The sequence below is a fragment of the Hemitrygon akajei genome, chromosome 6 (genome assembly GCF_048418815.1).
Source record: "Hemitrygon akajei chromosome 6, sHemAka1.3, whole genome shotgun sequence".
NCBI lineage: Eukaryota > Metazoa > Chordata > Chondrichthyes > Myliobatiformes > Dasyatidae > Hemitrygon > Hemitrygon akajei.
This window is the reverse complement of record NC_133129.1, coordinates 153,433,134-153,459,445: the sequence shown is the minus strand read 5'-3', so window position 1 is coordinate 153,459,445 and position 26,312 is coordinate 153,433,134. Positions and strand designations below refer to the sequence as shown.

At 40.2% G+C, this 26,312-nt stretch overlaps 1 protein-coding gene across 5 annotated transcripts in view; it reads right to left on the bottom strand.

Moving 5' to 3' along the window:
- ppp6r3 (protein phosphatase 6, regulatory subunit 3) overlaps positions 1-25,191 on the bottom strand; it is a 134,253-nt gene extending 109,062 nt beyond the window's left edge. For 3 of the 5 annotated variants that reach the window (XM_073049604.1, XM_073049606.1, XM_073049607.1), the window contains exon 1: positions 24,981-25,191. The gene's annotated coding sequence lies outside the window, so the exon portion shown is untranslated. The remainder of the gene's footprint in view (positions 1-24,980) is intronic. The other 2 variants (XM_073049605.1, XM_073049608.1) reach the window with 1 other exon arrangement.
- Positions 25,192-26,312: the final 1,121 nt, after the last annotated feature.

Genomic DNA, 26,312 nt, shown 5'->3' with positions numbered 1-26,312 from the left:
CAAGGATGTCTGGAATGCTGGAGCTAATGTATGTCATGGTAGCCACTTGAAGCACTTCATGACCAATAATAAATGTCAGAACCACTGGACAGTAGTTGTTAAGACACACATCTTGTTTTTCCCTAGATACCAAGATGACAGCAGACTTCATAAAGCAGGTGGAACCACAAATTGAAGCAACGAGAGGTTAAATTGCCAATACCCTGCCAGCTGATCTGCAGAGATCTAAGGACATGGCCAGAGATACCATCTGGGCCAGATGTTTTCCAAGGGTTCACTCCCCTGAACTGATCTTAAATCCACAACAGTGACTATGGGTTCAGGTGCCTGGGAGGTTTTTGGGAAGGGTGTCCATTACCTTCTGTTAAAAACCTTTACAGAATGCATTAAGCTCATCAGGAAGGGATATGCTATTCTTTGTGATGCTCCTCAACTTCATTTTGCAAACCATTATATCATCTAAATCCTGCAACAAATGTGACTAGTCAGGTACTAGATTCTGGACTGACTCTGTTTCCTAGCATCTCTGATTGCTTTATGGGGGTCATGTCTCGATTTCTTTTAAAGGTCAGATTACCTGATTTGAATGCTGGGGACCTAGACTTCACTCAGGAATGGCTTTCCCAGCTCATTCATGGTTCTGGTTTGGGAACACCCGGATTGTCCTCTTTGGTACACAGTCCTCAACACACTTACTGATAACATCTGTAATGGTAGTAAATACTCATGTAGGTTAGCATCTAGGCAGCTGAGACTGTAAACATGGATGTGTCTACCAACTCAAAGCAGAAACAGAAGCTTATCCGTTTCTCAGACCAACATTGTATGTGCTTTGGTACTAGATCCTCCTGTTTCAGCTACTGTTTGCATGCAGGGAGCACGAACATAGCCTACTCTGGCCTGATTTACCAGAACGAGGATAGGGGTGTGGAGGGCTCAGTTGGCATCTTTGATCATACAGCAATGATCAACTGTTGGAACAGCAGACATGCTCTGGGGCAGATAGATATAAATGGGCATGAGAAGAGATAAGGTTAAAGGAAACATGTAGGGAAGGCAATTGATGGAATAACTCTCAGAATTGGCATAGACCTGATAAGCCAAAAGCCTCTTTTAACACAAAAAAAATCTGCAGATGCTAGAAATCCAAGGAGCACACACAAAATGCTGGAAGGTACTCAGCAGGCCAGGCAGCATCTATGGAAAAGAGTAAACAGTTGACATTTTGGCCTGAAACCCTTCATCGGGGCTCATCAGCCTCCTTTTACATCAAGAAACACGAGAAATATGAGATTTCTAATTAAGTGCACACAGCAGAAGCTTCCAGTAACTACTCAAGTAACCTCTAAAAGATAACAGAATTCAGTTTACTCAACAAGCCTATTCAATTTAAATAAAAATACAAGATAATCTCCAGTATACAAAGATGCAAATGAAAGGTATAAGAAGGGCATCCCAAAGTATAATATTGAGAATATTTCTTTGTATTATATGCTTCTGCAAGAAAGGCTGTATGTTCATTGCCATATACACAAATCCTGGGCCACAATGAAGAGATACAACATGGGCCAGAAGCTGATCCAAACCATCAAGCAGCTTTACACCAAAGCTAGTAGTGCAGTAGTTATGTAGAACCACTCTACAACTGTGCCTTGAACATCAATTGGAGTCCAACAAGGCTGCCTCCTTTCACCTATGCTGTTCAACATTTTCCTGCAGCAAATAAGGAACAGATGCCCTGGAAGAGCATATCAGCACAGTCAGCATCAGGGGACAAGGCATAACCAACCTCAGGTTCACTGATTATATTGATATTGATGGGCTGGCAGGAAGTGACGATGAATTGGCCTGCCTTGTGTACCATCTGGATGATACATCTAGCAGATATGGCACGGAGATCAGCACAGACAAAACCAAGCTGATAAGAAACACTGAGGAGCCATTCACGACAAAAATCATAGTCAGTGGACAAGAATTACATACTGTTAAATGGTTCAAGTATCTTGATGCCATCATATCAACCAAAAATGATCAAAGCCTGAAGTCCTTGCAAGGTGGCCCAAACAACAGCAATACTGGCTAAACTAAAACCAATATTATATGTATTTGTTGGAAAAAGTATGTAAACCTTGGTTTTCAGTAACTGGTGTGACTCCTTGCACAGCAATAACTTCAACCAAACATTTCTGGTAACTGTTGATCAGTCCTGCACATTGGCTTGGAGGAATTTTTAGGCCATTCCTCCTTAAAAAATTGCTTCAGCTCTGGGATGTTGGTGGTCTTTGTTGCATGCACTGCTTGCTCCAGGTCCTTCCACAACATTTCTATAAGATTAAGGTCAGGACTTTGACTCAGCCATTCCAAAACCTGAAATGCCTTCTGCTTCTGTGTTTAGGGTTGTCGTCTTGCTGCATGACTCACTTTCTCTTGAGTTCAGAATTCACAGCTCCATCAATGATATAAGGCATGCCCAAACCATGACACTGCCACCACCATGTTTCACAGATGGGATGACATTCTTAAGCTGGAATGCAGTGTTTGCTTTTCGCCAAACATAACTCTTCTCATTTAAGGCAAAAAGTTCTATTTTTGGACTCATCCGTCCATAGAACATTTTTCCAATAACTTTCTGGCCTATCCACGTGGTCTTTAGCAACTTTTGGACGGGCAGCAATGTTCTTCTTGGGAGAGCAGTGGCTTTCTCTTACAATCCGGCCATGCACAATTGCTGTTCAGCGTTTGCCTGATGATAGACTCATGAACGCTGACGTTAGCAAATGCGAGGTTTGTAACTGCTTATATGTTACCCTGGGGCTCCTTGTGACCTCTTGAAATATTACATGCCTTGCTCTTGGAGTGATTTTCGGTCAAACACTTTTGGGAAGAGTAACAACTGTGTTGAATTTCCTCCATTTGTATGCCATCTACCTAACTGTGGATTAGTGGAGCCCAAACTCTTTAGAAGTTTTGTATCCTTTCGCAGTCCAGTGAGTATCAACACCTATTTTCCCTGAGGTCCTCAGAAATCTCCTTTGATCGAGGTATAACATACTTCTAAAAACCTGGTGAAGACCCTTGTTTATGGTCTAACATAGGGCAGGGTCTCCCACACTCACACCTGAGTGTCATCCCATTGATTGAAACACCACACTCTAATTTCCAATTTAAATGAACTGATAATCCTACATGTTCACATACTTTTTCCAAAAAATACAGGTAATATTGGAAAATTTTTCTCAATAAATAAATGAAGTAGTATAATGTTTTTGTGTTATTTATTTAATTGGGTTCTCTTTATCCAGTTTTAGACTTAGGTGAACACCTGATCACATTTAAGTCATATTTATGCAGAAAGAGAAAATTCTAAAGAGTTCACAAACTTTCCAGCACCACTGTATATATGTGAATCATGGACTTCTTGAAAGCAGAACTGCAAAAGAAGATCCAGGCAGTAAAAAATGAGATGCTTCAGAAGGCTCCTTGGCATCTCCTATACAAACCAGGACTCAAACAACAAAGTACAAAGACAGACAGACATACTTTATTGATCCCGAGGGAAACTGGGTTTTGCTACAGCCGTGCTAACCAAGAATAGTGTAGAAATATAGCAATATAAAACCATAAATAATTAAATAATAATGTTAATCATGCCAAGTGGAAATAAGTCCAGGACCAGCCTATTGGCTAAGGGTGTCTGACACTTAGCTACCCTCAGCCTGCTGCCCCAATACACAACAGCAAACATAGCACTGGCTACCACAGCCTCGTAGAACATCTTCAGCATCGTCCGGCAGATGTTAAAGGACCTCAGTCTCCTCAGGAAATACAGACGGCTCTGACCCTTCTTGTAGACAGCCTCAGTGTTCTTTGACCAGTCCAGTTTATTGTCAATTCGTATCCCCAGGTATTTGTAATCCTCCACCATGTCCACACTGACCCCTTGGAGGGCCTTAGCCCTCCTCAGGTCCACCACCAGCTCCTTAGTCTTTTTCACATTAAGAGTCATCACCTAGCACGAGGCACTACTGTCCCATGGTGAAGAAGAGGAAACTGCATTGGTATGGCCACATACTAAGATCAAGTGAACTTTCAAAGACCACTCTTTAGTGAACGTGCGGGAAAAAAGAAAAAGGAGCAAACAAAGAAACGGGCAGACAACACTGCAGAGTGGACTAGAGAGAGCTTTGCTGCAACCCAGGCACTCACCCACAACCGTGAGAGATAGGGGGCAATTGATGCAAGCGCACATCTGTACAGTGCCCCTACAACCCAGTTGCAGGATCTGTAACTGTAACCGTACACACCAATTTTACCTGAAATCTTTGCAAATATGTGATACAAACTCCTGAAGTTTGTACTTCATCAAGAATTATCAAGCAACCAGAAATAGCAGGTGTTAAAATTCGGACTTGAACTAATTTCAATGCAAATTAAACTCAGGTAGGTTAAACAGAGATAGATTGTCAAGATTGTTGAAATACTTGTTTAAAAGTTAGCCCTAAAAGAAAATTAAGAACTAAACATATTGACAAATAATAAAATTAAAAGCTGGTGCACTCCAAATATTTAAAGAATATGGATATTTCCATTGGAATAACCAGGACCAACTAGTAGATGAAAAAGAAGCCTATCTGTTTCCACGAATACATGTCTGGGTTACCAATAAAAGTGGCTGATCCTTACTGCAGACACATTATTTGGTAAATGTACCAAGAAAAAATGATGTTTTTAATATATCTGAATACAAATTTAAACAGAAATTTCTTGTGTAATTCAAATTTTTAAATGAAAGTTTCAGCCACTTAAAGCTTGCTAGTTGATGAAAATCAATTTCAACTGTTTTTAAATGTCCATGATGCTGAGAATGAGGCCTTAAAGTGGTCTATTCTGCTCAAGGGGTAGTTGTAGAACCAAGATATTTAAATTATTGAATCCACATAGCCTCAATTCTAACAATCAGTGTGGCTACTTGGCTACTCAGGAACAAGATAGATTGAGTAATTTGGCATAATGTAGTTCTCTAATAGCAAGTAGTTATAAATATATGAGGGGCTATTACTTCAGATGAATAAAAAGAATTTATATTCAATATGCAAGTTATGCAAGATAGTTAGATTGTCTATCAAACAATTCTTTTCCCCAGAGAACAGTGGACCATGGAACCAGTTACCACCAAGTTATGAATGCAAAATTGTCTTCATAATTCAGGAGAGTTGAATCTATTTAGAGCTGCGTCAGAGATCACCATATACAATATCTATGTATCTTCTAATATTGATTTTGGTCTCCGATCTCATCAACAACTTTCAATCAAACACAAATGCACTCACACACAGACATGTGAGACATGACAACAAATCTCTGTACTCTGATGCACTAAAATACAATACCAGCCATTCACCAATAACGGTTACCATGGATATCATTCAATTACCCTGAAAGATAATGAACAATAAAGTATTAAAAGGCAACTACACACTTTAACATTATTGTCCCAAGGCTATATATAATCTTGCTCTGAGCATGATGTTAACTCTACTGCCTTTATTGTATAGCTGAAGGAGGAAGTCGTTTCCTAGCACCCTCACCTCACAAACAGACAGATCAGATAGTTTCATTGAAACAAGTCCAGAACAAATCACCCAAACCAAAAGTAGAAAAAAAATCTTAACAAAAGGACTTGTATTATGCTGCAAACACGAGGAAATCTGCAGATGCTGGAAATTCAAACAACAACGCACACAAAATGCTGGTAGAACACAGCAGGCTAGGCAGCATCTATAGGGAGAAGCGATGTCAACGTTTTGGGCCGAGACCCTTTGTCAGGAAGGGTATTATGCTGTTGGTTTTCTATGTTCTAGCACACACAAAATGCTGAAGGAATTCAGCAGGCCAGGAAAAAGTATCTGTGGGAAAAAGTACAGTCAATGTTTCGGGCCGAAACCCTTGGGCAGGACTGGAGAAAAAAAACTGAACAGTAGATTTAAAAGTGAGAAGGGAAGAGAGGAAAGAGAACCACCAGGTGATAGGTGAAACCTGGAGGGGGAGGGATGAAGTAAAGAGCTGGAAAGTTGATTGGTGAGATGAGGTGAGAGAGGGTAAAGAGGATGAGAAATGGGGGAGGGGAGATGGAAGAGATGAGGTCACACTTGGGTTGGAGGAACAATACCTTGTATTCCATTTGGGTAGCCTCCAACCTGATGGTGTGAACATTGACTTCTCAAACTTCCAGTAATGCCCCCCACTGCTTCTCCATTTCCCATCCCCTTTCCCTCTCTCACCTCATCTCACCAATCAACTTTCCAGCTCTTTACTTCATCTCTCCCCCTCCAGGTTTTGCCTAACACCTGGTGGTTCTCTCTCCCCTCTCCCAAGCTTTTAAATCTACTCTTCAGCAGGACTGAAGAAAAAAAGCTGAGGGGTTTTGGCCCAAAACATTGACTGTACTTTTTCCCCATAAGTTTTTAGAATCCCATACCACGAGAAAAAGCCTGTGACCATACACCTTATCTCTGTTCCTCATGATTTTACAAACCTCTATCAGGTCACTCTCTCAGCCTCTTTTGCTCCAAGAAAACCAGTCCTAGCATATCTATTATATCCTTCTAACTCAAGCCTTCCAGTCCCAGCAACATCTTCAATACAGTTTCTGCACACTTTCTAGCTTAATCAGATCCTTCTTACAGGTAGGCAGCCAGAACTGCACACATTACTCCAAGTGTGCTGATAGCAGTTTTGTTCATCTGTAACATGACATCTCAACCATTGTACTCAACGCCTTGAACTATGAATCTTGAATAAATTTTGCTTCATAGTTGAGATTTTTGTGCCATTAATGAGAGAAAATCTGCACATGCTGGAAATCTGAGCAACACACAGTTGAGTTTCCCCAGCATTTTGTGTGCTGCTCGGATTTCCAGCATCTGCAGAGTCATATCATCATGAAGAGATTAGGTACAAAATTAAAGACACACTGGAATAGTGAAGACACATGTGATTTCAGTTTTTAAACAGCCTAGCATTGCAGTTCACATCTCCAATTTGAAATCCCCACTTGAGATACCAATATTTTTTTCAGAATCTTTAATGACATCATTCATCAATATTCTATAAGGGAATGCATCAGATGTATACAACTCTCATAAAGGAATAAATTACATTCAAAGTTCAAAGTAAATGTATTATAAAAGTATTATAAATATGTCACCAGAAATAATCCTGACATTGATTTTTGAGTGCATACTCAATAAATCCATAATAGAATAACCATAATAGAAACAATGAAAAACTGCACCAACTTGGACAGCCAACCAGTGTGCAAAAGACAACAAACTGTGTACATATAAAAAGAAAGAAATAATAATAATAAACAAATAAGCAATAAATATTGAGAACATGAGATGAAGAGTCTTTGAAAGTGATTCCATAGATTGTGGGAATATTTTATTAATGGGGCAAGTAAAGTTATCTCCTTTGGTTCAAGAGCCTGATTGATGGTTCAGGGGAAACAGATTGATAACCAAACTTTGTATAACTTTGTATAAAGTTTCACAGTTGGATTCTATTCCCAGTTAGAGAAAGTCCAAACTGCAAACACCTTCAGGATTACTTTAGTCATAGAGAAATATTTACAGCGTATCCGATGTAATCATAGTTCAGGTAATGGAAATTCCCCCTTAAGATATTCACCAAATCACTATGAAAATATTTTAGATGTGTAACAGATAATCACTCTTATGGAATGTGTGTGTAAAAAGAACACATTCACAGAAGTTGAATACACCCTATCCTCGTTATATGCATCTTCAAACAATTTGGATTCACAGTTATGCGTCAAACCTATTTCTACCAACTTCTCCTTATATGTGTCCACAACTCACAGTTATGCAAGGCTGTTGGGACGAGAAGCACCACTTTCCCGCCAATACAAGTTACGTGCGCACACCTCACAGTATCACTCCCGCCAATGTCGCATTGGTTTTGGCAGCATGTGAATGTGCCATCTTACGCTCTTAAAAGTGTCCTATGTCAAGTCCTAGGCCATCAGCCAGGCAGCAGAGAACCGCTTTAACACTTGAAAGAAAGTTGGAAATTATAAACAGGGCCGCGTCAGATGAAGGTAACACAGCTACACGCTACTTCGGCCTAGGTGAGTCCATGATCAGAAACAAACAAAAACGCTGAGAAAATAATAAGTGCAGTGATTGATTCATGATAGTGTCGTCAAGGATTGTTACAAAGTGTGTAACCCGATTATGGCAAAAATGGAGAAAATGTTGAATTTGTACATTGAGCATGAAACAAAGAAAAAACAACACTCAGTTCCGATCACCTTCGTGTGAAAGCTTTGGAAATTTATGGTTGCCTTTGTTCAGGGGCTAGTGAGGAAGTGTCAAGTGACATTGGTAGCTTTAATGCAAGTAGGGGATGGTTTTCTAAAATTGTTAATCGTCACAGGCTTCACAACTTAGCTGAGCAAGCTAATGCTGACCACAAAGCTGCTGAACGCTATCCTTTGCAGTTACAGGCTATGATATCAGAGTTAGGCATCACACCAAAGCAGATATTTAATGCAGACGAGACCAGGCATTTTTAGAAGCGTATGCCGAAACATACTTACATAAGTAAGGATGAAAAGACTGCGTCAGGTTAACTTTCTATGATTTATTACTTTGAATATTACCTTAAATTGATGAAATATAATACGAATGTTGCCTTGTGGTACTGCTTTTCTGTTGTATTGGTATGAAAATGAGAATAAATTACAGATAAAACACATTTAGGAAGCCCTCCAGAAGGCATCCCTATTTTCATCATTTAAATAATTATTCACATTATGCATTTCCATACTATGCGTCCACTGCAAGGAATGTATCCCCCACATATAATGAGGATATGGTGTATTACCAAGGACAATGATTGCAGACTGCCAATTCACTGCAGACTGATGAAGCAATCTCTTCGATTAATATTTGTACATAACAATAAATAATTCATTTCTAGCAAATTAAAACAGTCGTTTCTCTTCTGCCTACAACACAATCAGAATTCCCTTAACTATAGACCATGCACCTTTGGGGACATTACTGAATGAAATAACACATATAACATGGAATTCAAAGGGAAGAAAGAATTTGTGTCACAGAAAACAAGTGCCTGTAAGAAAATGTATCGCAGGGTAGCATATGGTGACAAATATGTGCTTTAATAATAAATATACTTTGAACTTTGAATTATGATAGCAAAACATAATTCCTCCATAACACAGACATACTATGTACTTATAGATTGAAACTCTGAAGAAAATGAGAGCTTTGCATTATTAATGAAATGTTAAAAAGAGAACCAAGAAATATGTTGAGAATCAAGACGAATTTGATTTATCCACGCTGCCAAAACTACTTCTTTGTTGTTCAGTTGATTAGTAATTAGAAAGAATTAATTTGTCTATCACCAAAAATATAAATAAATCTACACTGTTCATCAAAATCTGAATCCCCAATGTAGTTATGAATGTAATACTCCTAAAAAAGAGTGGATACCACTTTGAGAAAATCCACTAATCTGCTGTAAAACAATATAGAATCTGAGCATAAATGCATACCAGCAGAAGTGTGCATTACCAAAGAGGGTTGCCAGTCACGTATAAAGGCTTTTTTTTAATATACTGGTCAAACAAAACTGCCCTCCGTCACACTTCAACTTAATAAATTGTTTTCCTTATAAACAACTCAAATCATATTTTCACCATGAACTCAAAGCAACAGGCAAAGATTTCTTTGGCAATGGAGAAAGGCATCTTGAGGTGAAGAACAATTACAGAAGCTCACGGCCAAAATATCTTCTGAAAGAGGAATCTGGCATCGTCAGGAATTTAATTTTAGAATGGAAAGCGGAAGGGTTTCAGAATTGGAAGATACATTATTTATTTTGAGAGTCAAAAGTAAATGTAGAATAGAAATACGGAAAATTCATTTTGCTACCGATTCACTTCCTGGTTCAAGTATCGTTCAAAAGAGGATGACTGGTTAACTTTTGAAGTGATAATGGCAAATACCATTCCAATATTTACACAAACACACTAATGCATTTTATGCATGTACTTTAAGAGTGTTCAGTAACCAATTAATTAGGAAAGTTAAAATATTGTTTTTTGCAATAAGAACCAAATACAATAGTAAGGAAATGATATTCGGTTATATAGGGCACCGATGAAACCTCATCCGTCACAGTGTACATTGACCTTATTTAATGAAGGATTTGAGTGCACTGGAAGAAGTTTAGACTGAGGTTTACTAGGCTAAAACCTGGAATGCTGGCCTTGACAGAAAGGTTTAGGCAAGCTAGACCTATATTTACTGGAGTTTAGAAAAGTAAAAGCATAATTGAAACATACAAGATCCTATGAGATCTTGACAGTGGTTATGGAGAGGTCAATCCACTATACAGTATTATATAAGATCTGGGCTCACCATTCAAAAACATGTTGCCTATTGAAGACAGATGAAGCATATTTTTCTCTCAGAAGGCCAAGAGCTTTTTGAATTAACTTTCTCAAGGGTGGTGGAAGCAAAGTAAAGCAGAAATAAAGGGATGGCTAAACTGGAACACAGAGTTGACATTACCAGTGATAATAGCAAAAGGCAGAGTAAAGTGCTAAGCCCTCGCACTTAAATAGCGATCCCTCTGCATAACACCAGTCTCATCATCACAAGAATCAGTATGATGAACCTTTACTGAATTATCAGATTAGACCACTAAAACTGCATGCAATACTTAAGGTGCAATCTCACCAATGCAAAGTACAAAAGTAGCACATCCCTGATCCCATAAGCAAGGCATCTGAATACAAAGGCAAGCATACTCGGTTTTTTTAAAATCAGCAGCTGCTTAGCATGTTTACCTTCACAAGGATCTCACTGCATCTCCACCTTCAACAATATATTCAGATAGCAATCTGAATGCCTGCTATCACTAAAGTGGAAACTGCACATTAGACTGTATCTAATGGCAGCGCCTGTACTTCATTCTGTATACATCCTCATCCTGTCCAAATCAAACTGGAACTTCTCTGTATCCTCAGAATTTGGTTTAATATTGTGAAGTTTGTTGTTTTGCAGCAAAAATTGCAATACATAATAATTTCAGAATTATAAATTACATTAAGCAATATACAGTGTAAAGTAGGACAAAAAGGAGCAAAAAAATGATGGGCAAACACGAGGAAATCTGTAGATGCTGGAAATTCAAACAGCAACACACACAAAATGCTGGTGGAACAAGTTCTGACGAAGGGTCTCGGCCCGAAACGTCGACAGCGCTTCTCCCTATAGAGACTGCCTGGCCTGCTGTGTTCCACCAGCATTTTGTGTGTGTTGCTGAAAAAAATGATGGACTGGGCTGTACCCACTAATTTTTGTAGGATTTTCCATTCAAGGGCATTGGTGCTTCCATATCAGGCTGTGATGCAGCCAGTCAATATACTCTCCACCACACATCTACAGAAGTTTGTCAAAGTTTTAGATGTCATGCCAAATCTTTGCAAACTGCTAATGAAGTACAACAATGCCATGCATTCTTCATAATTGCACTTATGTGCTGAGCCCAGGACATGTCCTCTGAAATACTAACTCTAAGGAATTAAAGGTTGCTGACCCTCTTCACTCTGATACCACAATAGGACTGGCTCATGATCTCTGGTTCCCTCCTCCTGAAGTCAATAATCAGTTCCTCGGTCTTGCTGAAATTGAGAGGCTGCTGATGTGGCACCACTCAGCCAGATTTTCAATCTCCCTCATATATGCTGATACGTCACCACCTTTGATTTGGCCTACAACAGTGGTGTTGTCAGTAAACTTAAATATGGATAAAGCAAGTACTTTAAACTTAAATATGGATAAATAACAAACCATGTAGAGCAGGAGGCTCAGCACACACAGCCTTGTGGTGCACCTGTGCTGATCAAGAATGTGGAGATGTTGTTGCCAATCCGAATATGATTGGGATCTTCACTTGAGGAAAATTAATAGTAACACAAGTGAAGTGAGAGTGATCAAATTCAATCACACTTTACAGCCAGATAACTTGTCAGAGTACTTGGATTTTCAAAAGTAATTTGACAAGGTACCACGTAAAATGCTGTTGTGCTAAGTAGAAGTTCGTGGTATTGGGAGATAGAAACAGGACGAGTGGAATTTAATATGGAAAAGTGTGAGGTCAAGGACTTTAGTAAGAGAACAGCAGAAAGCTGTGTATAATATTCTAAAAGAAGGCAGGTCCAGTGGGTAGTTAGAAAGGTAAATGGCTTATTGGCTATTAATGCAAGAGGGTGGGAGTTAAAAATAAGGAAGTACTTTTACATTTGTTTGTTATAGACTACTGATAAGGCTGCACATAGTTTTGGTTCTTTACACAAGGAAGGATGTACTGGCAAATAAAGGAACGTAACATTTTATGCTTCATGGAGACCTGGCTGATGGAGGAGATACCAGTTCACGCCATCAAGCCCTCTAGATTCTCCCTGTTCCGGGAGGACAGTTCAAAAAACCTCTCTGGGAAGAGTAAAGGAGGTGGGGTATGTTTCATGGTCAATAACACTTGGTGTGACCCCCGGAATGTGCATGCCCTCAAATCCTTTTGTTCCCTGGATCTGGTATCTTGTGCTGCTGTGTACAGCTTTCTGGCTGCCTAGGGAGTTCACGGTTGTTATTATCACAGCAGTGTATATTCTGCCATAGGCTGATACTGACCTAGCTCTCAGGGAACTATACCAGACTATCAACACCCTGGAGACTGCTCACCCAGAGGCTGCTTTCATCGTTGCCTGTGACTTTAATAGAGCGTCACTGTCTTAAGTTTCTCCAAAGTTTTGTCAACACATCCAGGTGAGCACACAGGGTGATAGCATACTTGACCAATGCTACTCTCCCTTCCACAACACTTACAAAGTGCTCCTCCGTTCACCATTTGGAAAGTCTGATCACTCCTTCATCTTGCTTCTGCCGATGTACAGGCAGAAGCTGAAAGAAGAGGCAGTCATTGTTAAAACCACCCACTGTTGGTCTAACCAATCGGTCTCCATGCTACAGGACTGCTTTGATGACATCAATTGGAATGTCTTTCATGATGATGATGTCTCCGAGTTCACGGAAGGGGTCACAAGCTTCATCCGGAAGTGCATTGAGGATGTTGTCCCCCAGAATCGGTCAGGGTTTACCCAACCCACAAACCCTGGATTAACAGTTCTGTGCGAACAGCGCTTATAGTCAACACAGACCTTACATTGCCAGTAATCAGCAAGAGCTCAAGAAATACAGCTATGATTTACGATTTGCAGCAAAGTCATCAAGGCAGCGAAACAAAACAGGGAAAAGATCCAGACACAGCTCTCTAACAACAACACATGCAGCTTATGGCAAGGTCTGCACACCACAGCAGACTTCAAAGCTAAGTGCAGTGGGCTGCCAACATCCTTGCCTCTCTCCTTGATGAGCTAAATCTATTTTACACTCGGTTTGATATCGCCAACACGGAACCCCCGAAGCGACCTGTACCTTGATCATCTCCGAGACTGAAGTACACAGGTGTTTCCAACAAGCAGACAGTCACAAGACTGAGGGACCAGATGGCATCCCAGGGCAGGTACTCAGGGTGTGCATGGCACAACTGCCAGGTGTGTTTACAGACATTTTTAATCTCTCCCTCTCCCAGTGTAGAGTGCCCTCCTGCTTCAAAACATCCACCATTGTCCCTGTACCTAAAAACAACTGGTGTCCTGTTGCACTAATCTCAATAATAAGTACCGTAGATGTCAGATTATAAGCCGCTACTTTTTTCCCACATTTTGAACAGCTTTGAACTCTGCGGCCTTTAATACGGTGCGGCTAATGCATGGTTTTTTTTCATGCTGCCAAAAACATTTTGCCTCGTAACAGTAGACCAATAAAATTGATGAGTAGTTCACAGAGGTCCAATGAAATTGTACGATAAATCAAGCGCACTTTCACAATTAAATTATTGTAAATCAGTCATTTGTACTCACCCTCATCAACATGGAAAACACTCGAAGAAAAGCATTGTGCTGCCTTTATGGCAGTTATTTAGTTTATAATATTTTCGCTTAGTAATTCATTTTCTAGTTAAAGTTAGAAGTGTTTTAACTATATTTGTTTTCTGTACTACATCGCGGGATGCTATGACGTCACACCCGGTTTCGCCGCGTCTTGTGGGAAAAATGCCAGTTTGCGATAAACGGGAAGGAGGGGGGCGAGCGGCATTACGCGAGCGGCATTGGATCTGAGCGAACGCTGCTTTTAAGTTAAAGGCGATCAATAACTTTTCCTGGTAGGCTGCAGTATATATATTTTTTACCAGTCGTTAGGAGATATTGGAATGTTGTTCAGTAAAAAAGTATACTCAACGTATATTTAAAAGTAGCCGCGTTACAGGCACGGTTCGAAAAAAAGCATTTGCAATATGTATTTGTTTATGTTACCATATGGATTTAATTAAAAATTAAAAAATCCTCACGTGTAATATCTTTCTATGTAAATATCTCATATTACAACGTGGGACACCTGCGGCCGAAAATCCGGTGCGGCCTGTACAAGTAAAAAATTGATTTTCTTTCTAAAATTAGAGCCAGCGGCTTTTAATCAGGTGCGCTCTGTAGTCCGGAATCTACGGTAAATGCTTTGAGAGGCTGGTCAAGAACTACATCTGCAGCCTGCTACCACCCACACTGGACCCCCTACAATTTGCCTACCAACATAACTGATTGACAGATGGTTCACTAGCCACAGCTCTACACACCATCTTTACACATCTGGAGAAGGATGCTTATGTGAGAACGCTGTTCCCGGACTACAGTTCAGCATTCAGCACCATAATTCCCTCCAGGCTTGACAAGAAGCTCAGACACCTTTGCCTTCACCCTGCCCTGTGCTGCTGGATCCCGGACTTCCTGTCAGATCACTGGCAGGTGGTAAGAGTGGGCTCGCTCACCTCTGCTCTTTTGACCCTCAATACAGGTGTCCCTCAGGGTTGTGTCTCAAGCCCCTGCCTTTACTCTCTGTATAACCACAACTGTGTCGCCAACCACAGCTCCAATCTAATTAAATTTGCTGACGATACTATACTGATTGGCCTAATTTCAAATATAAATGAGGCAGCCTACAGAGAAGAAGTCATCACCCTGGCACTGTGGTATTAAGAAAACAACCTCTCCCTCAATGTCGCAGAAACAAAGGAACTGATTGTGGACTACAGGAGGAATTGAGACCTATTGACATTAATGGATCTGGGGTTGAGCGGGTGAACAGCTTTTCCCTCAGCATACACATCACTGAGGATCTTATGCAGTCGGTACCTACCGGCTGTGTGGTGAAAAAAAGCACAATAGCGCCTCTTTCACCTCAGAAAGTTAAAGAAGTTTGATATGGGTCCCCAAATCCTAAGAACTTTCTATAGGGGCATAACTGAGAGCATTCCAATTGGCTGCATCACTGCCTAGTATGGGAACTGTACTTCCCTCAATCGCAGGACTCTGTAGAAGAGAGTGGTGCGGACAGCCCAGCACATCTGTAGAGGTGAACTTCCCACTATTCAGGACATTTACAAAGACAGGTGTGCAGAAAGTGCCCGAAGAATCATTAGGGACCCAAGTCACCCCACCCACAAACTACTCCAGCTGCTACCATCTGGGAAACAGTATCACAGCATAAAAGCCAGGACCAACAGGCTCCGGAACAGCTTCTTCCACCAGGCCATCAGACTGATTAATTCACACTGATACAATTGTATTTCTGTACTATATTGACTGTCCTGCTGTACATACTATTTATTACAAATTTCTATAAATTGCACATTTAGACGAAGACATAACGTAAAGATGTTTACTCCTCATGTATGTGAAGGATGTAAGTAATAAAGTCAATTCAATTACAATCAGTCCGAAAGAGACTTTCCAGGTTAATTCGGGGATGAGAGGACCATCTGATTACTGGTGGCTAAAAGAAATTAGATCTTTGCAGTTTAGAAGAATGAAGTGTGACATTACTGAAACATGACCTGAGGGTGCATGACAAGATAAATGTAGGTATGCACTACTAGTGTGGGGGTAGATGTCATGATGTTTTCATAACTGGTGGGAATAGTTGCAAGATTAGGGGTGATCACATGAAACTAAGGTGCACTGAAAATTCTTCTTAAAGGTGGTGATGAATCTTGAGAATTCTGTACCACAGAGTTGTGGATTCTAGATTACGGTACCATTTAGAGGATGTAGATAAATTTTAGAAAGATCAGAAAACTAAGAGCCATGGGGAATTGGCACAGAGGCAGCTTGGGGGAAATCACCTTTAATCATATTGACTGACAGGGCAGGCTTAATGATTCAATTGGCCAGATCTGATACCACTCCCACAGGGTTCTTATAGCCAAAGGCACTGCCAGTAAACGTGAACCAACTGAAATAGTGCATCCAGAAGATAATGAAGTTTGAAAAATGTGAATGTCAGAGGTTATAACAATATTTGCAAAGCCACAATTACTCCATGTTCTTCATTCAGGGAGATATTAGAAGCCAATTACAATCCTCACTCATCCTGCAGTCAATGAAGGTGGGTGATGACATAATCCAGTGCCAACATAGCATACCCACAATATTCATCAGAATCACATAAAACAGAACAGAACGCAAGGAACAAAACAACAACAAAACAAGCCCCTTTCCTCCCCCACCTACACACAGACAGTACTCCAACTGCAGGACAGGCCTTCAGGCTTCAAACATCAGGTTTCAATTTCAAGCACAGTGGAGGCCTGGACTCTAGATGTCCTTTGCAGGACTTAAAACACTGAGTGGAGGCCTGACCTCCAACTTCCCTGCATTCCTGTCCCCAAGCCTTAAGCAAACTCCCCGCATACTTGTCCCCAAGTCCAAAGCAAACTCCCCTCTGTCCCCAAAACCATCCCTACAAACTTAAAAAAACAACGATCAGATCTGTAATCTCGATGGAAATTGGAGGTGCAAAGGGACTTAGCAGTCCTACACGAGGAAATCTGCAGATGCTGGAAATTCAAGCAACACACTCAAAATGCTAGTGGAACACAGCAGGCCAGACAGCATCTATAGGGAGAAGCACTGTCGACATTTCGGGCCAAGACCCTTCGTCAGAACTAACTGAAAGGAAAGATAGTAACAGCTTCTCCCTATATAGAAGATAGTGCTTCTCCCTATAGATGCTGCCTGGCCTGCTGCATTCCACCAGCATTTTGTGTGCTGGCAGTCCTACTTTAGGATGCCCTAAAAGTCAGCATGCAGGTTGAGTCAGTAGAAGGAAGACATACAAAATGTTAGCATTCACTTTCAGAGAACTAGAATGTAAAAACAAAGATGTAATGACAAGGCTTTACAAGGCCTTGTCAGACCACATACTGTGAATCTCGTTCTTGTCCTCAGCGCCTTCCTTCTGTTCTCCTAACCAACAAATCCCTTACCACTACAGCTCACCTCTTCTTCCCATCCCTCCACTCTTCCCTTCTGAGTCAGAGCCACACTCAGTGCCAGACAGCTGACTACTTTGGCTTTCCTGTGCTAGGTCATTCCCCCCCCCCCCCCCCCCCAACAGTATCCAAAACAAGATATCTGTTGTTGAGGGAACGGCCATGGAGTCATGCTGGTTTATTTCAGATGATAGATAAGGGCCAACTGCATTGGTGGTTCTGCAGCATAATGTAAATGTGAATAGTTAGGATTTGAAGGACACAAATGAACAAGGTGGTTTTGTAAAACAATCTGGTTATTTCATAGTATTATTTGCCTACACTAGTTTTTTATGAAAAAAATCTTCAATTATTTAAATTTATATTTCTCCACTGCCATATAGGATTTGGATTGTGTATCCTGCTAAACAGTCCACATTAACATTGTTGATCCAGTAACATAACCACAGCACTGTTATATCACAACTAGATAGCTACTCAATGTGTTGAATGTTTCTGCCTCCACTACCCTTTCAGGGAATAATTTTTTGAGCTTCCAAAACTTTTTAGATCTAGAAACAATTAACTACAAACATCTACATCTAAATCTAGATCTCCTGGTTATTGACCCTGCTAAGAGAACTGGGGCTTTATTCATTCTCTCGTGGTTTTACACGGTGTCATAGATAAACAGTGACACATGACCTTGTTTAATACTACCAATTGACAGGTTTCTGCTGAATTTTGTACCTCTGGAGATAGGGAGAAAATTAAGTTTTAAACACTTGATACTTAGAAAGTACTGTCAAAATATAGGCCCTAAAGACAATTTTGTGCATCAACAGAGAAATATGTAGGGATGTTTGCTTTATTTTCTTTACCTCAGAAATTTAGTGTCCTGCTGCAGTCAAGTCTAAAGCACTGCAAATGATGGGTCAAATGTGAGCTTTATTGACAAGGCTGTTCCATGAAATGTGGGTTCTAATTGTAGTTGATCCAGTCATAAGACCTTAAGATATCAGGGCAGAATCTGCTCTGCCATTTGATCATGGTTAGTTTATTTTACCTCTCAACCTTAGTTAACTAAAATCCTCCTCTATCTATTATAAGGGATGTCTTTCTCTTCTGAGGCTGTTCCCTCTGTGCCTAGACTCTCCTACTATTAGGAGCATCCTCTCCACATACACTCTAACTAAGCCTTTCAATATTTGGTAGGTTTCAATGAGACCTCCCCCCCACACCTCATTGTTCTAAATTCCAATCAAATACAGCCCCAGAGACATGAAACACTCCTCCTCATACATCAACCCTTTCAATCCCGGGACTATTCTTGTAAATAACCTCTGGAGCCTCGCCAATGCTAGCACATCATTTCTTAGATATGGGACCATGGATGTCTCTTTTGCCTCCTGAGTGCCAGGGCAAGGGACATCTCAGATTGAGTCCACAGCATTCTTAAGTGGGAGGATGAACAGACAGAGATCGTGGTCCATGTTGCTACTAATGACATGAGCAGGAGGGGTGACAAGGTCCTGTAAAGTGAGTTCAGAGAGTTAGATGCTAAGTTAAAGAACAGACCCTCCAGTACCATGATTTCAGATTGCTACACATGCCACATGCTAGCATGGCCAGAAACAGGAAGACATGCAGTTATGGGCTTGGTGCAGGAGGGAGGGCTTCAGATTTTTGGATTATTGTGGTCTCTTCCAGGGAGGTGGGCCCTGTACAGAAGGGACAGTTTGGATCTGAACTGGAGGGGGATTAATATCCGAGAGGGAAGGTTTGCTAACGGGGATGTTTAAACTAGAGTTGCTGGGGGATGAGAACCAAAATGCTAGATAGTGGAGTAGTTGTGGAAAAAGATGTTGTTAAGCCTACATACAAATTTAGGAATCAGAAAGTCAAACATGGTGGTATTAGTGTTCTGGGCTGCATTTATTTCGATGCAAGGAGTGTTGTTGGAAAGGCAGATGAGCTTAGGGCATGGATCAGCATTGTATGACTGTACACATTATTTAGTCTTGGTTGCAGGAGGGGCAGGACAGGCAGCTCAACATTCCAGGATTCCGTTGTTTTAGACGTGATAGAGTGGGAGGGATTAAAGGCAAAGGGGTGGTATTACTAGTCAGGTAAGATGTTACAGCAGTACTCAGTCAGGACAGACTGGAGAGCCATGTACCGAGGCTACAAAGGTGGAACTGAGGAATAAGAAAGGGATGAACACATTAATGGGATTATATTATAGACCACCCAACAGTCTGTGGGATTTAGAGCAAATCTGTAGAGATCGTAGACTGCTGCAAGAAACATAACGTTGTGATAGCGTGATTTTAACTTTCCACTTATTGACAGGGACTCACATACTGTAGAAGGGCTGGATGGGGAAGTGTTTGTCAATTGTGTCCAGGAAAGTGTCCTTCATCAGTACAAAGAAGTCCCAACTAGAGAGAAAGTGATACTAGATCTCCTATAAGGGAATGAGACAGGGCAGGTGACAGAAGTTTATGTAGAAGAACATATTCATCTAGTGATTTTAACGCCATTAGTTTCAAGTAATTATGGAAAAGGATAGGACTGGTCCATGGATTGAGATTCTGGTTTAGAGAAAAGCCAATTCTGATTTGAATTCAGAAAGGGTCTGGCAAGTGCAGACTAGAACAGGTTGTTTTCTGGTAAAAGTATACTTGTTAAGGTGGAGGCCTTCAAAAGTGAAATTTTGAGAGTACAGAATTTGTATGTTCCTGGCAGAATAAAAGGCAAGGATAACAAGTTTAGGAAACCTTGGTTTTTGAGAGATATTGAGGGTCTTGTTAAGAAAAAGAAGCAGGCACATAACAGGTATAGTCAGACAGGAACAGGCGAGGTACTTCAGGAGGATAAGAAATACAAGAGAATTTTTAAGAAGGAAATCGGTGGGAGGGGGGCTTAAAGAAGACATAAGGTTGCTCTAGCAAACAAGGTAAAGGACTTCAATAAATTATTATCAGCAAAAGAATAACAAGGGACAAAATTGGTTGTCTGTAAGAACAATGTGGTCATCTTGCATGAAACTGTGAGAGATGAGAGAGATCTTAAATGGATTTATTTGCATCTGTATTTTCTCAAGAGATGGGCCCAAGTCTGTAGATGTGAGGCAATGCAGCAGTGAGGTCATGGACCCAATACAGACCACAAGGGAGGTTTATGCTGTCTTGACGCAAGGTAGGGCAGATAAATTCCCAGAGCCTGACAATGTATTCCCCTGGACCCTGTGGGAGGCTAGTGCAAAAACTTCAGGGGCCCTATCAAAGATATTTAAAACAATTTTAGCCACAGGTGAGGTGCCAGAGGATTGACTAATGCTGTTCCATTGTTTAAGAAAGGTTCTAAGCACAGACCAGGAAATTACAAGCCAGTGCACCTGACATCAGTAATGAGAAAGCTATTGGAAAGCATACTAAGGGACCAGATATATGACTATTTGGATAGATGGGAACTGGTTAGGGATAATCAACATAGCTTTGTGCACGTTAAGCTGTGTCTAACCAATATATAGAGCTTTTTGAGGAAGTTACCAGGAAAGTTGAAGAAGGCAAGGCAGTGGATGCTCTTTACGTGGACTTTAGCAAGGCCTTTGACAAGGTCCCGCATGGGAAGTTGGTCAAGAATGTTCAGTCACTCGACATTCAAAATGAGATAGTAAACTGAATTCTCAGGAGAAACCAGAGAGTGGTAGCAGATTGCCTCGCTGACTAGAAGCCAGTGACTAGTGGTATGTGCACGGATTGGTGCTGGGTCCATTGTCTGTCATTTATATCAATGATCAGGATGATGATGTGGTAAACTAGATCAGCAAGATTGCAGATGACACCAAGATTGGGGAGGGTTAAGGACAGAGAGGAAGACTATCAAAGTTTGCAGAGGGATCAGGACCAACTGGAAAAATGGGCTAAAAATTGGTAGATGGAATTTAATGCAGACAAGTGTGAAGTGTTGCACTTCAGGAGGATCAACCACAGTAGGTCTTACATGATGAGCAGTATGGCACAAAGGAGAGCAGTAGAACAAAGGGATCTGAAAATACAGGTCCATTAATTTCTTGAAATGGCATCACAGGTAGATAGGGCTGTAAGAAAGGTTCTGGCACATTGGCCTTCACACATCAATGTACTGAGTACAGAAGCTGGGATGTGATGTTGAAATTGTATAAGACGTTGGTGAGGCTCAATTTGGAGTATTGTGTCCTGTTTTAGTCATCTACTTACAGGAAAGATGAAAGAATAAAAGAGTGCAGAGAAAATTTGCAAGGATATTGCCAGGACTTGCCCACCTGAGGGAAAGGTTGAATAGATTGGGACATAGAAAATTGAGTGGAGTTTTAATAGAGGTTTATCAAAATTATGAGTGATATAGATAAGTAAATGCAAGCAGGCTTTTTCCACAGAGGTTGGGTGAGGTTACAACTAGAGGTCATGGGTTAAGGTTGAAAGGTGAAATGCTTAAGGAGAACATGAGGGGAAACTATTTCTCTCAGAGGATAGTGAATGTGGAACAAATTTGTGGAAGTAGTGGAAGGGTCGACCTCAACATTTAAAAAAAATTTGGATAGGTACATGGATGGGAGGGGTATGGAGGGCTATAGTCCATGAAGGTCAATAGGACAAGGCAAATTAATGGTTTGGCACAGACTAACTGGGCCAAAATTGTTTTCTTCCTTTGCTGTAGTATTCTATTCTATGACTTTATCTATAAAGCAGTGGGCAATAACAGCCTTGCCAATAACAGCAACATCTCATAAAAAGGTAAATAAAACATGAAGCGCCATATAACCTGAAAGGCAATGGATCAAAAGGATGGATGTGAGAATAGACTAAACTGCACTTTTCTGCCATGCAAGGCCATGTTTGGCCAGCAGCCAGTTTCTGTGTTGTCAATTTTTTGATTCTATTATCAGACTAATTAGCATGCGGCACTTCGAGATCTGTTTCCACTTACTATAATTACAGACTTGGATAACTTTTTATTTGATTTGAAATCCAAAACCAAAACATAAAAATATTTGGAAATATAGGAAAGTACTAACATTGAAGCTCAAGTTTAAAACAATGAGTATGGTTATCTGTGGTAAATTCATGCAAAAGAAGACATGAATAATTATAGAATATAAGCTACAAAGTTCTATTCAAACATCAAGTCTAAGTTTATTTTAATTCAAAGAGATATTTAAGGAAACTGCATAAATCAAGAACATAAGAGTTTGGAAAAATCTCCATATTTTACCTTGTATATATTAAAACATTGTTGTATGAAGACGGCCAAAAAGTGGCTGCTTTCACCTCATTCATTGTTTAAACTTGGTACTGATATAAAATATAACTCATGTTAGGAATTCAAAGTTATATAGCAAGGAAAAGGGCCTTACAGCCCAACTAGTCCATGGCAACTGAGATATTTTTCTGAGCTAGACCCATTTACCTGTACAAGGCCCATACTGCTCCAAATTATTTCTATCCATGTCTAAATCTCATCTAAACTTTGTAATTCTATCTGCCTCTACACTTTCTCTAGCAACTCATATATACCCACTACACTCCATGTGAAAAAGTTTCCTCTCAGATCCTTTTTACCTTAAAATTAAGTCTTTTCTCACCTTAAATATAATGTCCTCCTCTACCACTGGAAAGATACTTGACAATCCACCTTATCTATACCCCTCATGATATTTCCTTTACAAACCACCCCTCAGCACCCTGCACTCCAGGGAAAACAGTTCCAGTCTATTTAGCCTCTCCTTATTAAACAAGCTTTCCAATTCTGGTAACTTATCGGTGAAGCTTTTCTACATCTTTTCAAGCTAAATGATAAGGGAAAAACAGAATACCATACCAGTCAAAGCAAAAACAAAACATACCCAAAATTTATCATAAACAGTTAAAAATAGCTCCCAGAATAACAATGTAATACACAGGCAATTCAATGTACACAGCAAAAAAAAGAGTAGCACTTCAATGAAATTAGAGCCAAGGAAATGCGAAGATTATATCCTTTTTCCATTTAATTTTCTAGAATGTATTTTTCGAACTTTCTCATTTTATTGTGATAAAAAATCTGGGTGATGCAAGATCAAAAACTTTACTTTATAACACATCTAAAAAATACTAACAAAAGCTTCTTCTGTTAGTGGAGAACTTATGAGCATTGACAAACACACAATTCCAATCATATTACTCTGTCCATTCAAGCTCCAAGAGTATACAACATACATCAAATAATTCTGATGTTATTTTACAATAAAATGAATCTACCAGAGGTAAATAACTTGACTTTAGATAGCCAAATACAAGTCTAACACATCACTCCTTAAAATCGGAAAGGGAATCAAACTCATCAGTAAACTATCAGTAAACTCATCAGTAACATCCTTGGTTCCAGGCCATTCAGCTTTAACACGACCAAATGCAAGTCTCAGAAACCACATTAAGCATGAATCTTTACAGACAACTGTGATTACTTTTAGGATATGACCCGTCTTTCTTGTCCTGTACCTACTGTAAGTTTAAGTGTGAAAACAGATTCAAGAAGTTATTACTCCAGAATGTTTCTCCATTTTTCACATCAAAATCTCCAGTAACTAAATATTTAAGAGTCACAAATTACTCTGCAAAGCTTATTCTTGTAACAAATCTCTATTACATCTAATCTCATATTCTACTAGATATTATTCATTCAGTCATCGTATCTTACTGTACATTATTATAAGACTCGAATAAGTTACGAATAAGAAAGCACAGTTTAAATGTCAATGACTGCATAACAAAGTCCATCAAAGGTTTTAAAGGAAGCGCATTCTACATAATGTTTATCAAAGATTTATTATACTTGATAAAACCACATCAGGCTAGAAACATTCAAAATTCCAGTTGAAATGGTTTAAAACGGCTGTATATCAAAGCGAATATTCGTTTATTCACATTTAATGTTTTGTACACCAACGCTCAAAAGTTACTGCGTGGTATTTTACTAACATGACTATTTCTTAAATTCCTAACTGATTAATCCAGAAAACCACGAGATTTTTGATCGAAGTTTAAAAATTAACAAAATATGTTGCAGTAGAAATAAAGTACAATTGTTTAGATACAAATTTCGAACGGTGTCAAACTATTGTCACAAGCGCTAACTATGTTTTGACAGCAAATCTGAACCGCCCCGCCGCAAGCAAACAGAACTCAAAAATGAATTAATCTGTCACATCTGTCACTTACCTATAAACAAAACTGAAAGACAAAAAATACTTTAAGAACTCAATTTGTAAGAGAGCTCCTTGTGCTTTAGGCTTGCCAAACAGAAGGAAGGGGGAGGTGGGAGAGTGAGAATAGAATTGGTGGGACAGCAATAACCCGCGTTTCTCATTCTTGGAGCCAAAACACAAACAGCAACAGGGCCGCAACACAAACTCCCCTCCTCCCGTATCTGTAATACAAAAATACAGTCGGAAAAACTACATTCATACGTACCCAGCGGTTTCATAAATTTATTATTCGTAGTAATTAAAGCGGGAGGGGAACTACTGAAAATAAAATTAAAATAAGGACGGGGAACTGAACTGTTAGCAATATAAATGCATTTCTGTGGAGAGATCGGCGGGAAAGAACAGCAACAACCCCAAGTTTCCAAGATGGCGCCTTTGCCTGGGTAAGTCTAACCTCGGAACGGATGGATGCGGCTTGTTTTGACAATCCCAGCACCCTCTGCGCCAAGACAAACCGAGCTTGTCAATCAACCCGGCCTCGCCATCATCCCGCCCTTTCAAACAAGGAAATCCATCAACACCGCGGCCCTCCCGAGGAATAGGCCAATAAGCGGGGAGAACCTTCTCTCTGACGTCCTCAGTCAGCGACGTAACAAAGCGAAAGGCGCTGATCCAATTGCAGGCTGAGATGCGGGTCCCGCCCCCTTAAAGCGGGCGCTTGATAGGGGAACTTGGCGGCGGAGCGATATCTCTGAGTGGGAGTGCGTGGTGTGACCGGGAGCCGGCGGAGCTTGTTTGGGGCAATGGGGGAGGGTCAGAGCTCTCAGGCCAGGGTGGGTGGAGCAGAGATGACAGGAAGTGACGGACTGGGAACGGGTGACTGGAGTTGTATGGAGGAAGATGGACGGCAGGCTATTTTGTGAAGAAAAATAAGCGGAGAATCGAGGATTGTAGGGGCTTGTCGTCCAGTGATGTATGGTGGGAATAAGTTACTGACTGAAAAAGCTGAATTATTAGCAAAAACATATGTTCATAGCTCAGTCAATTTGAGACAGGTCTTATTCAGAAAGTTTTTTGCAAGTGATCCTCATATTGCCGAGAAAAGAAAGTTCCAATTCCTGTTTCGATGTTGAATTTACATTGTCTGAACTTAAAGAGGCTATTAATAGTGCTGGTCAGACATCACCCGAGAAAGATAATACTTGTTATATATGGGTAATGTGATTATCGGATTCAAAAGTTATATTTTGGAATTTTTAATACAATGTAGGTTGAAGTGCACCCTCCTTTTTCCTGAAAATCAATCAGATCCTTCTAGTACTAGACCTATTTCGCTAACTTCACAAGTATGTAAGATAGTGGAATGAATGGTTATCTCAAGGCTTTCTTATTTGTGGGAAGTACTGGAAAATTAGCTATGCCAGTCTGGACTTCGTAAAGGGAGAATGATCATGGACTCAGTGCTAAGTTTAGATAGATAGATACTTTATTCATCCCCATGGGGAAATTCAACATTTTTTCCAATGTCCCATACACTTATTGTAGCAAAACTAATTACATACAATACTTAACTCAGTAAAAATATGATATGCATCTA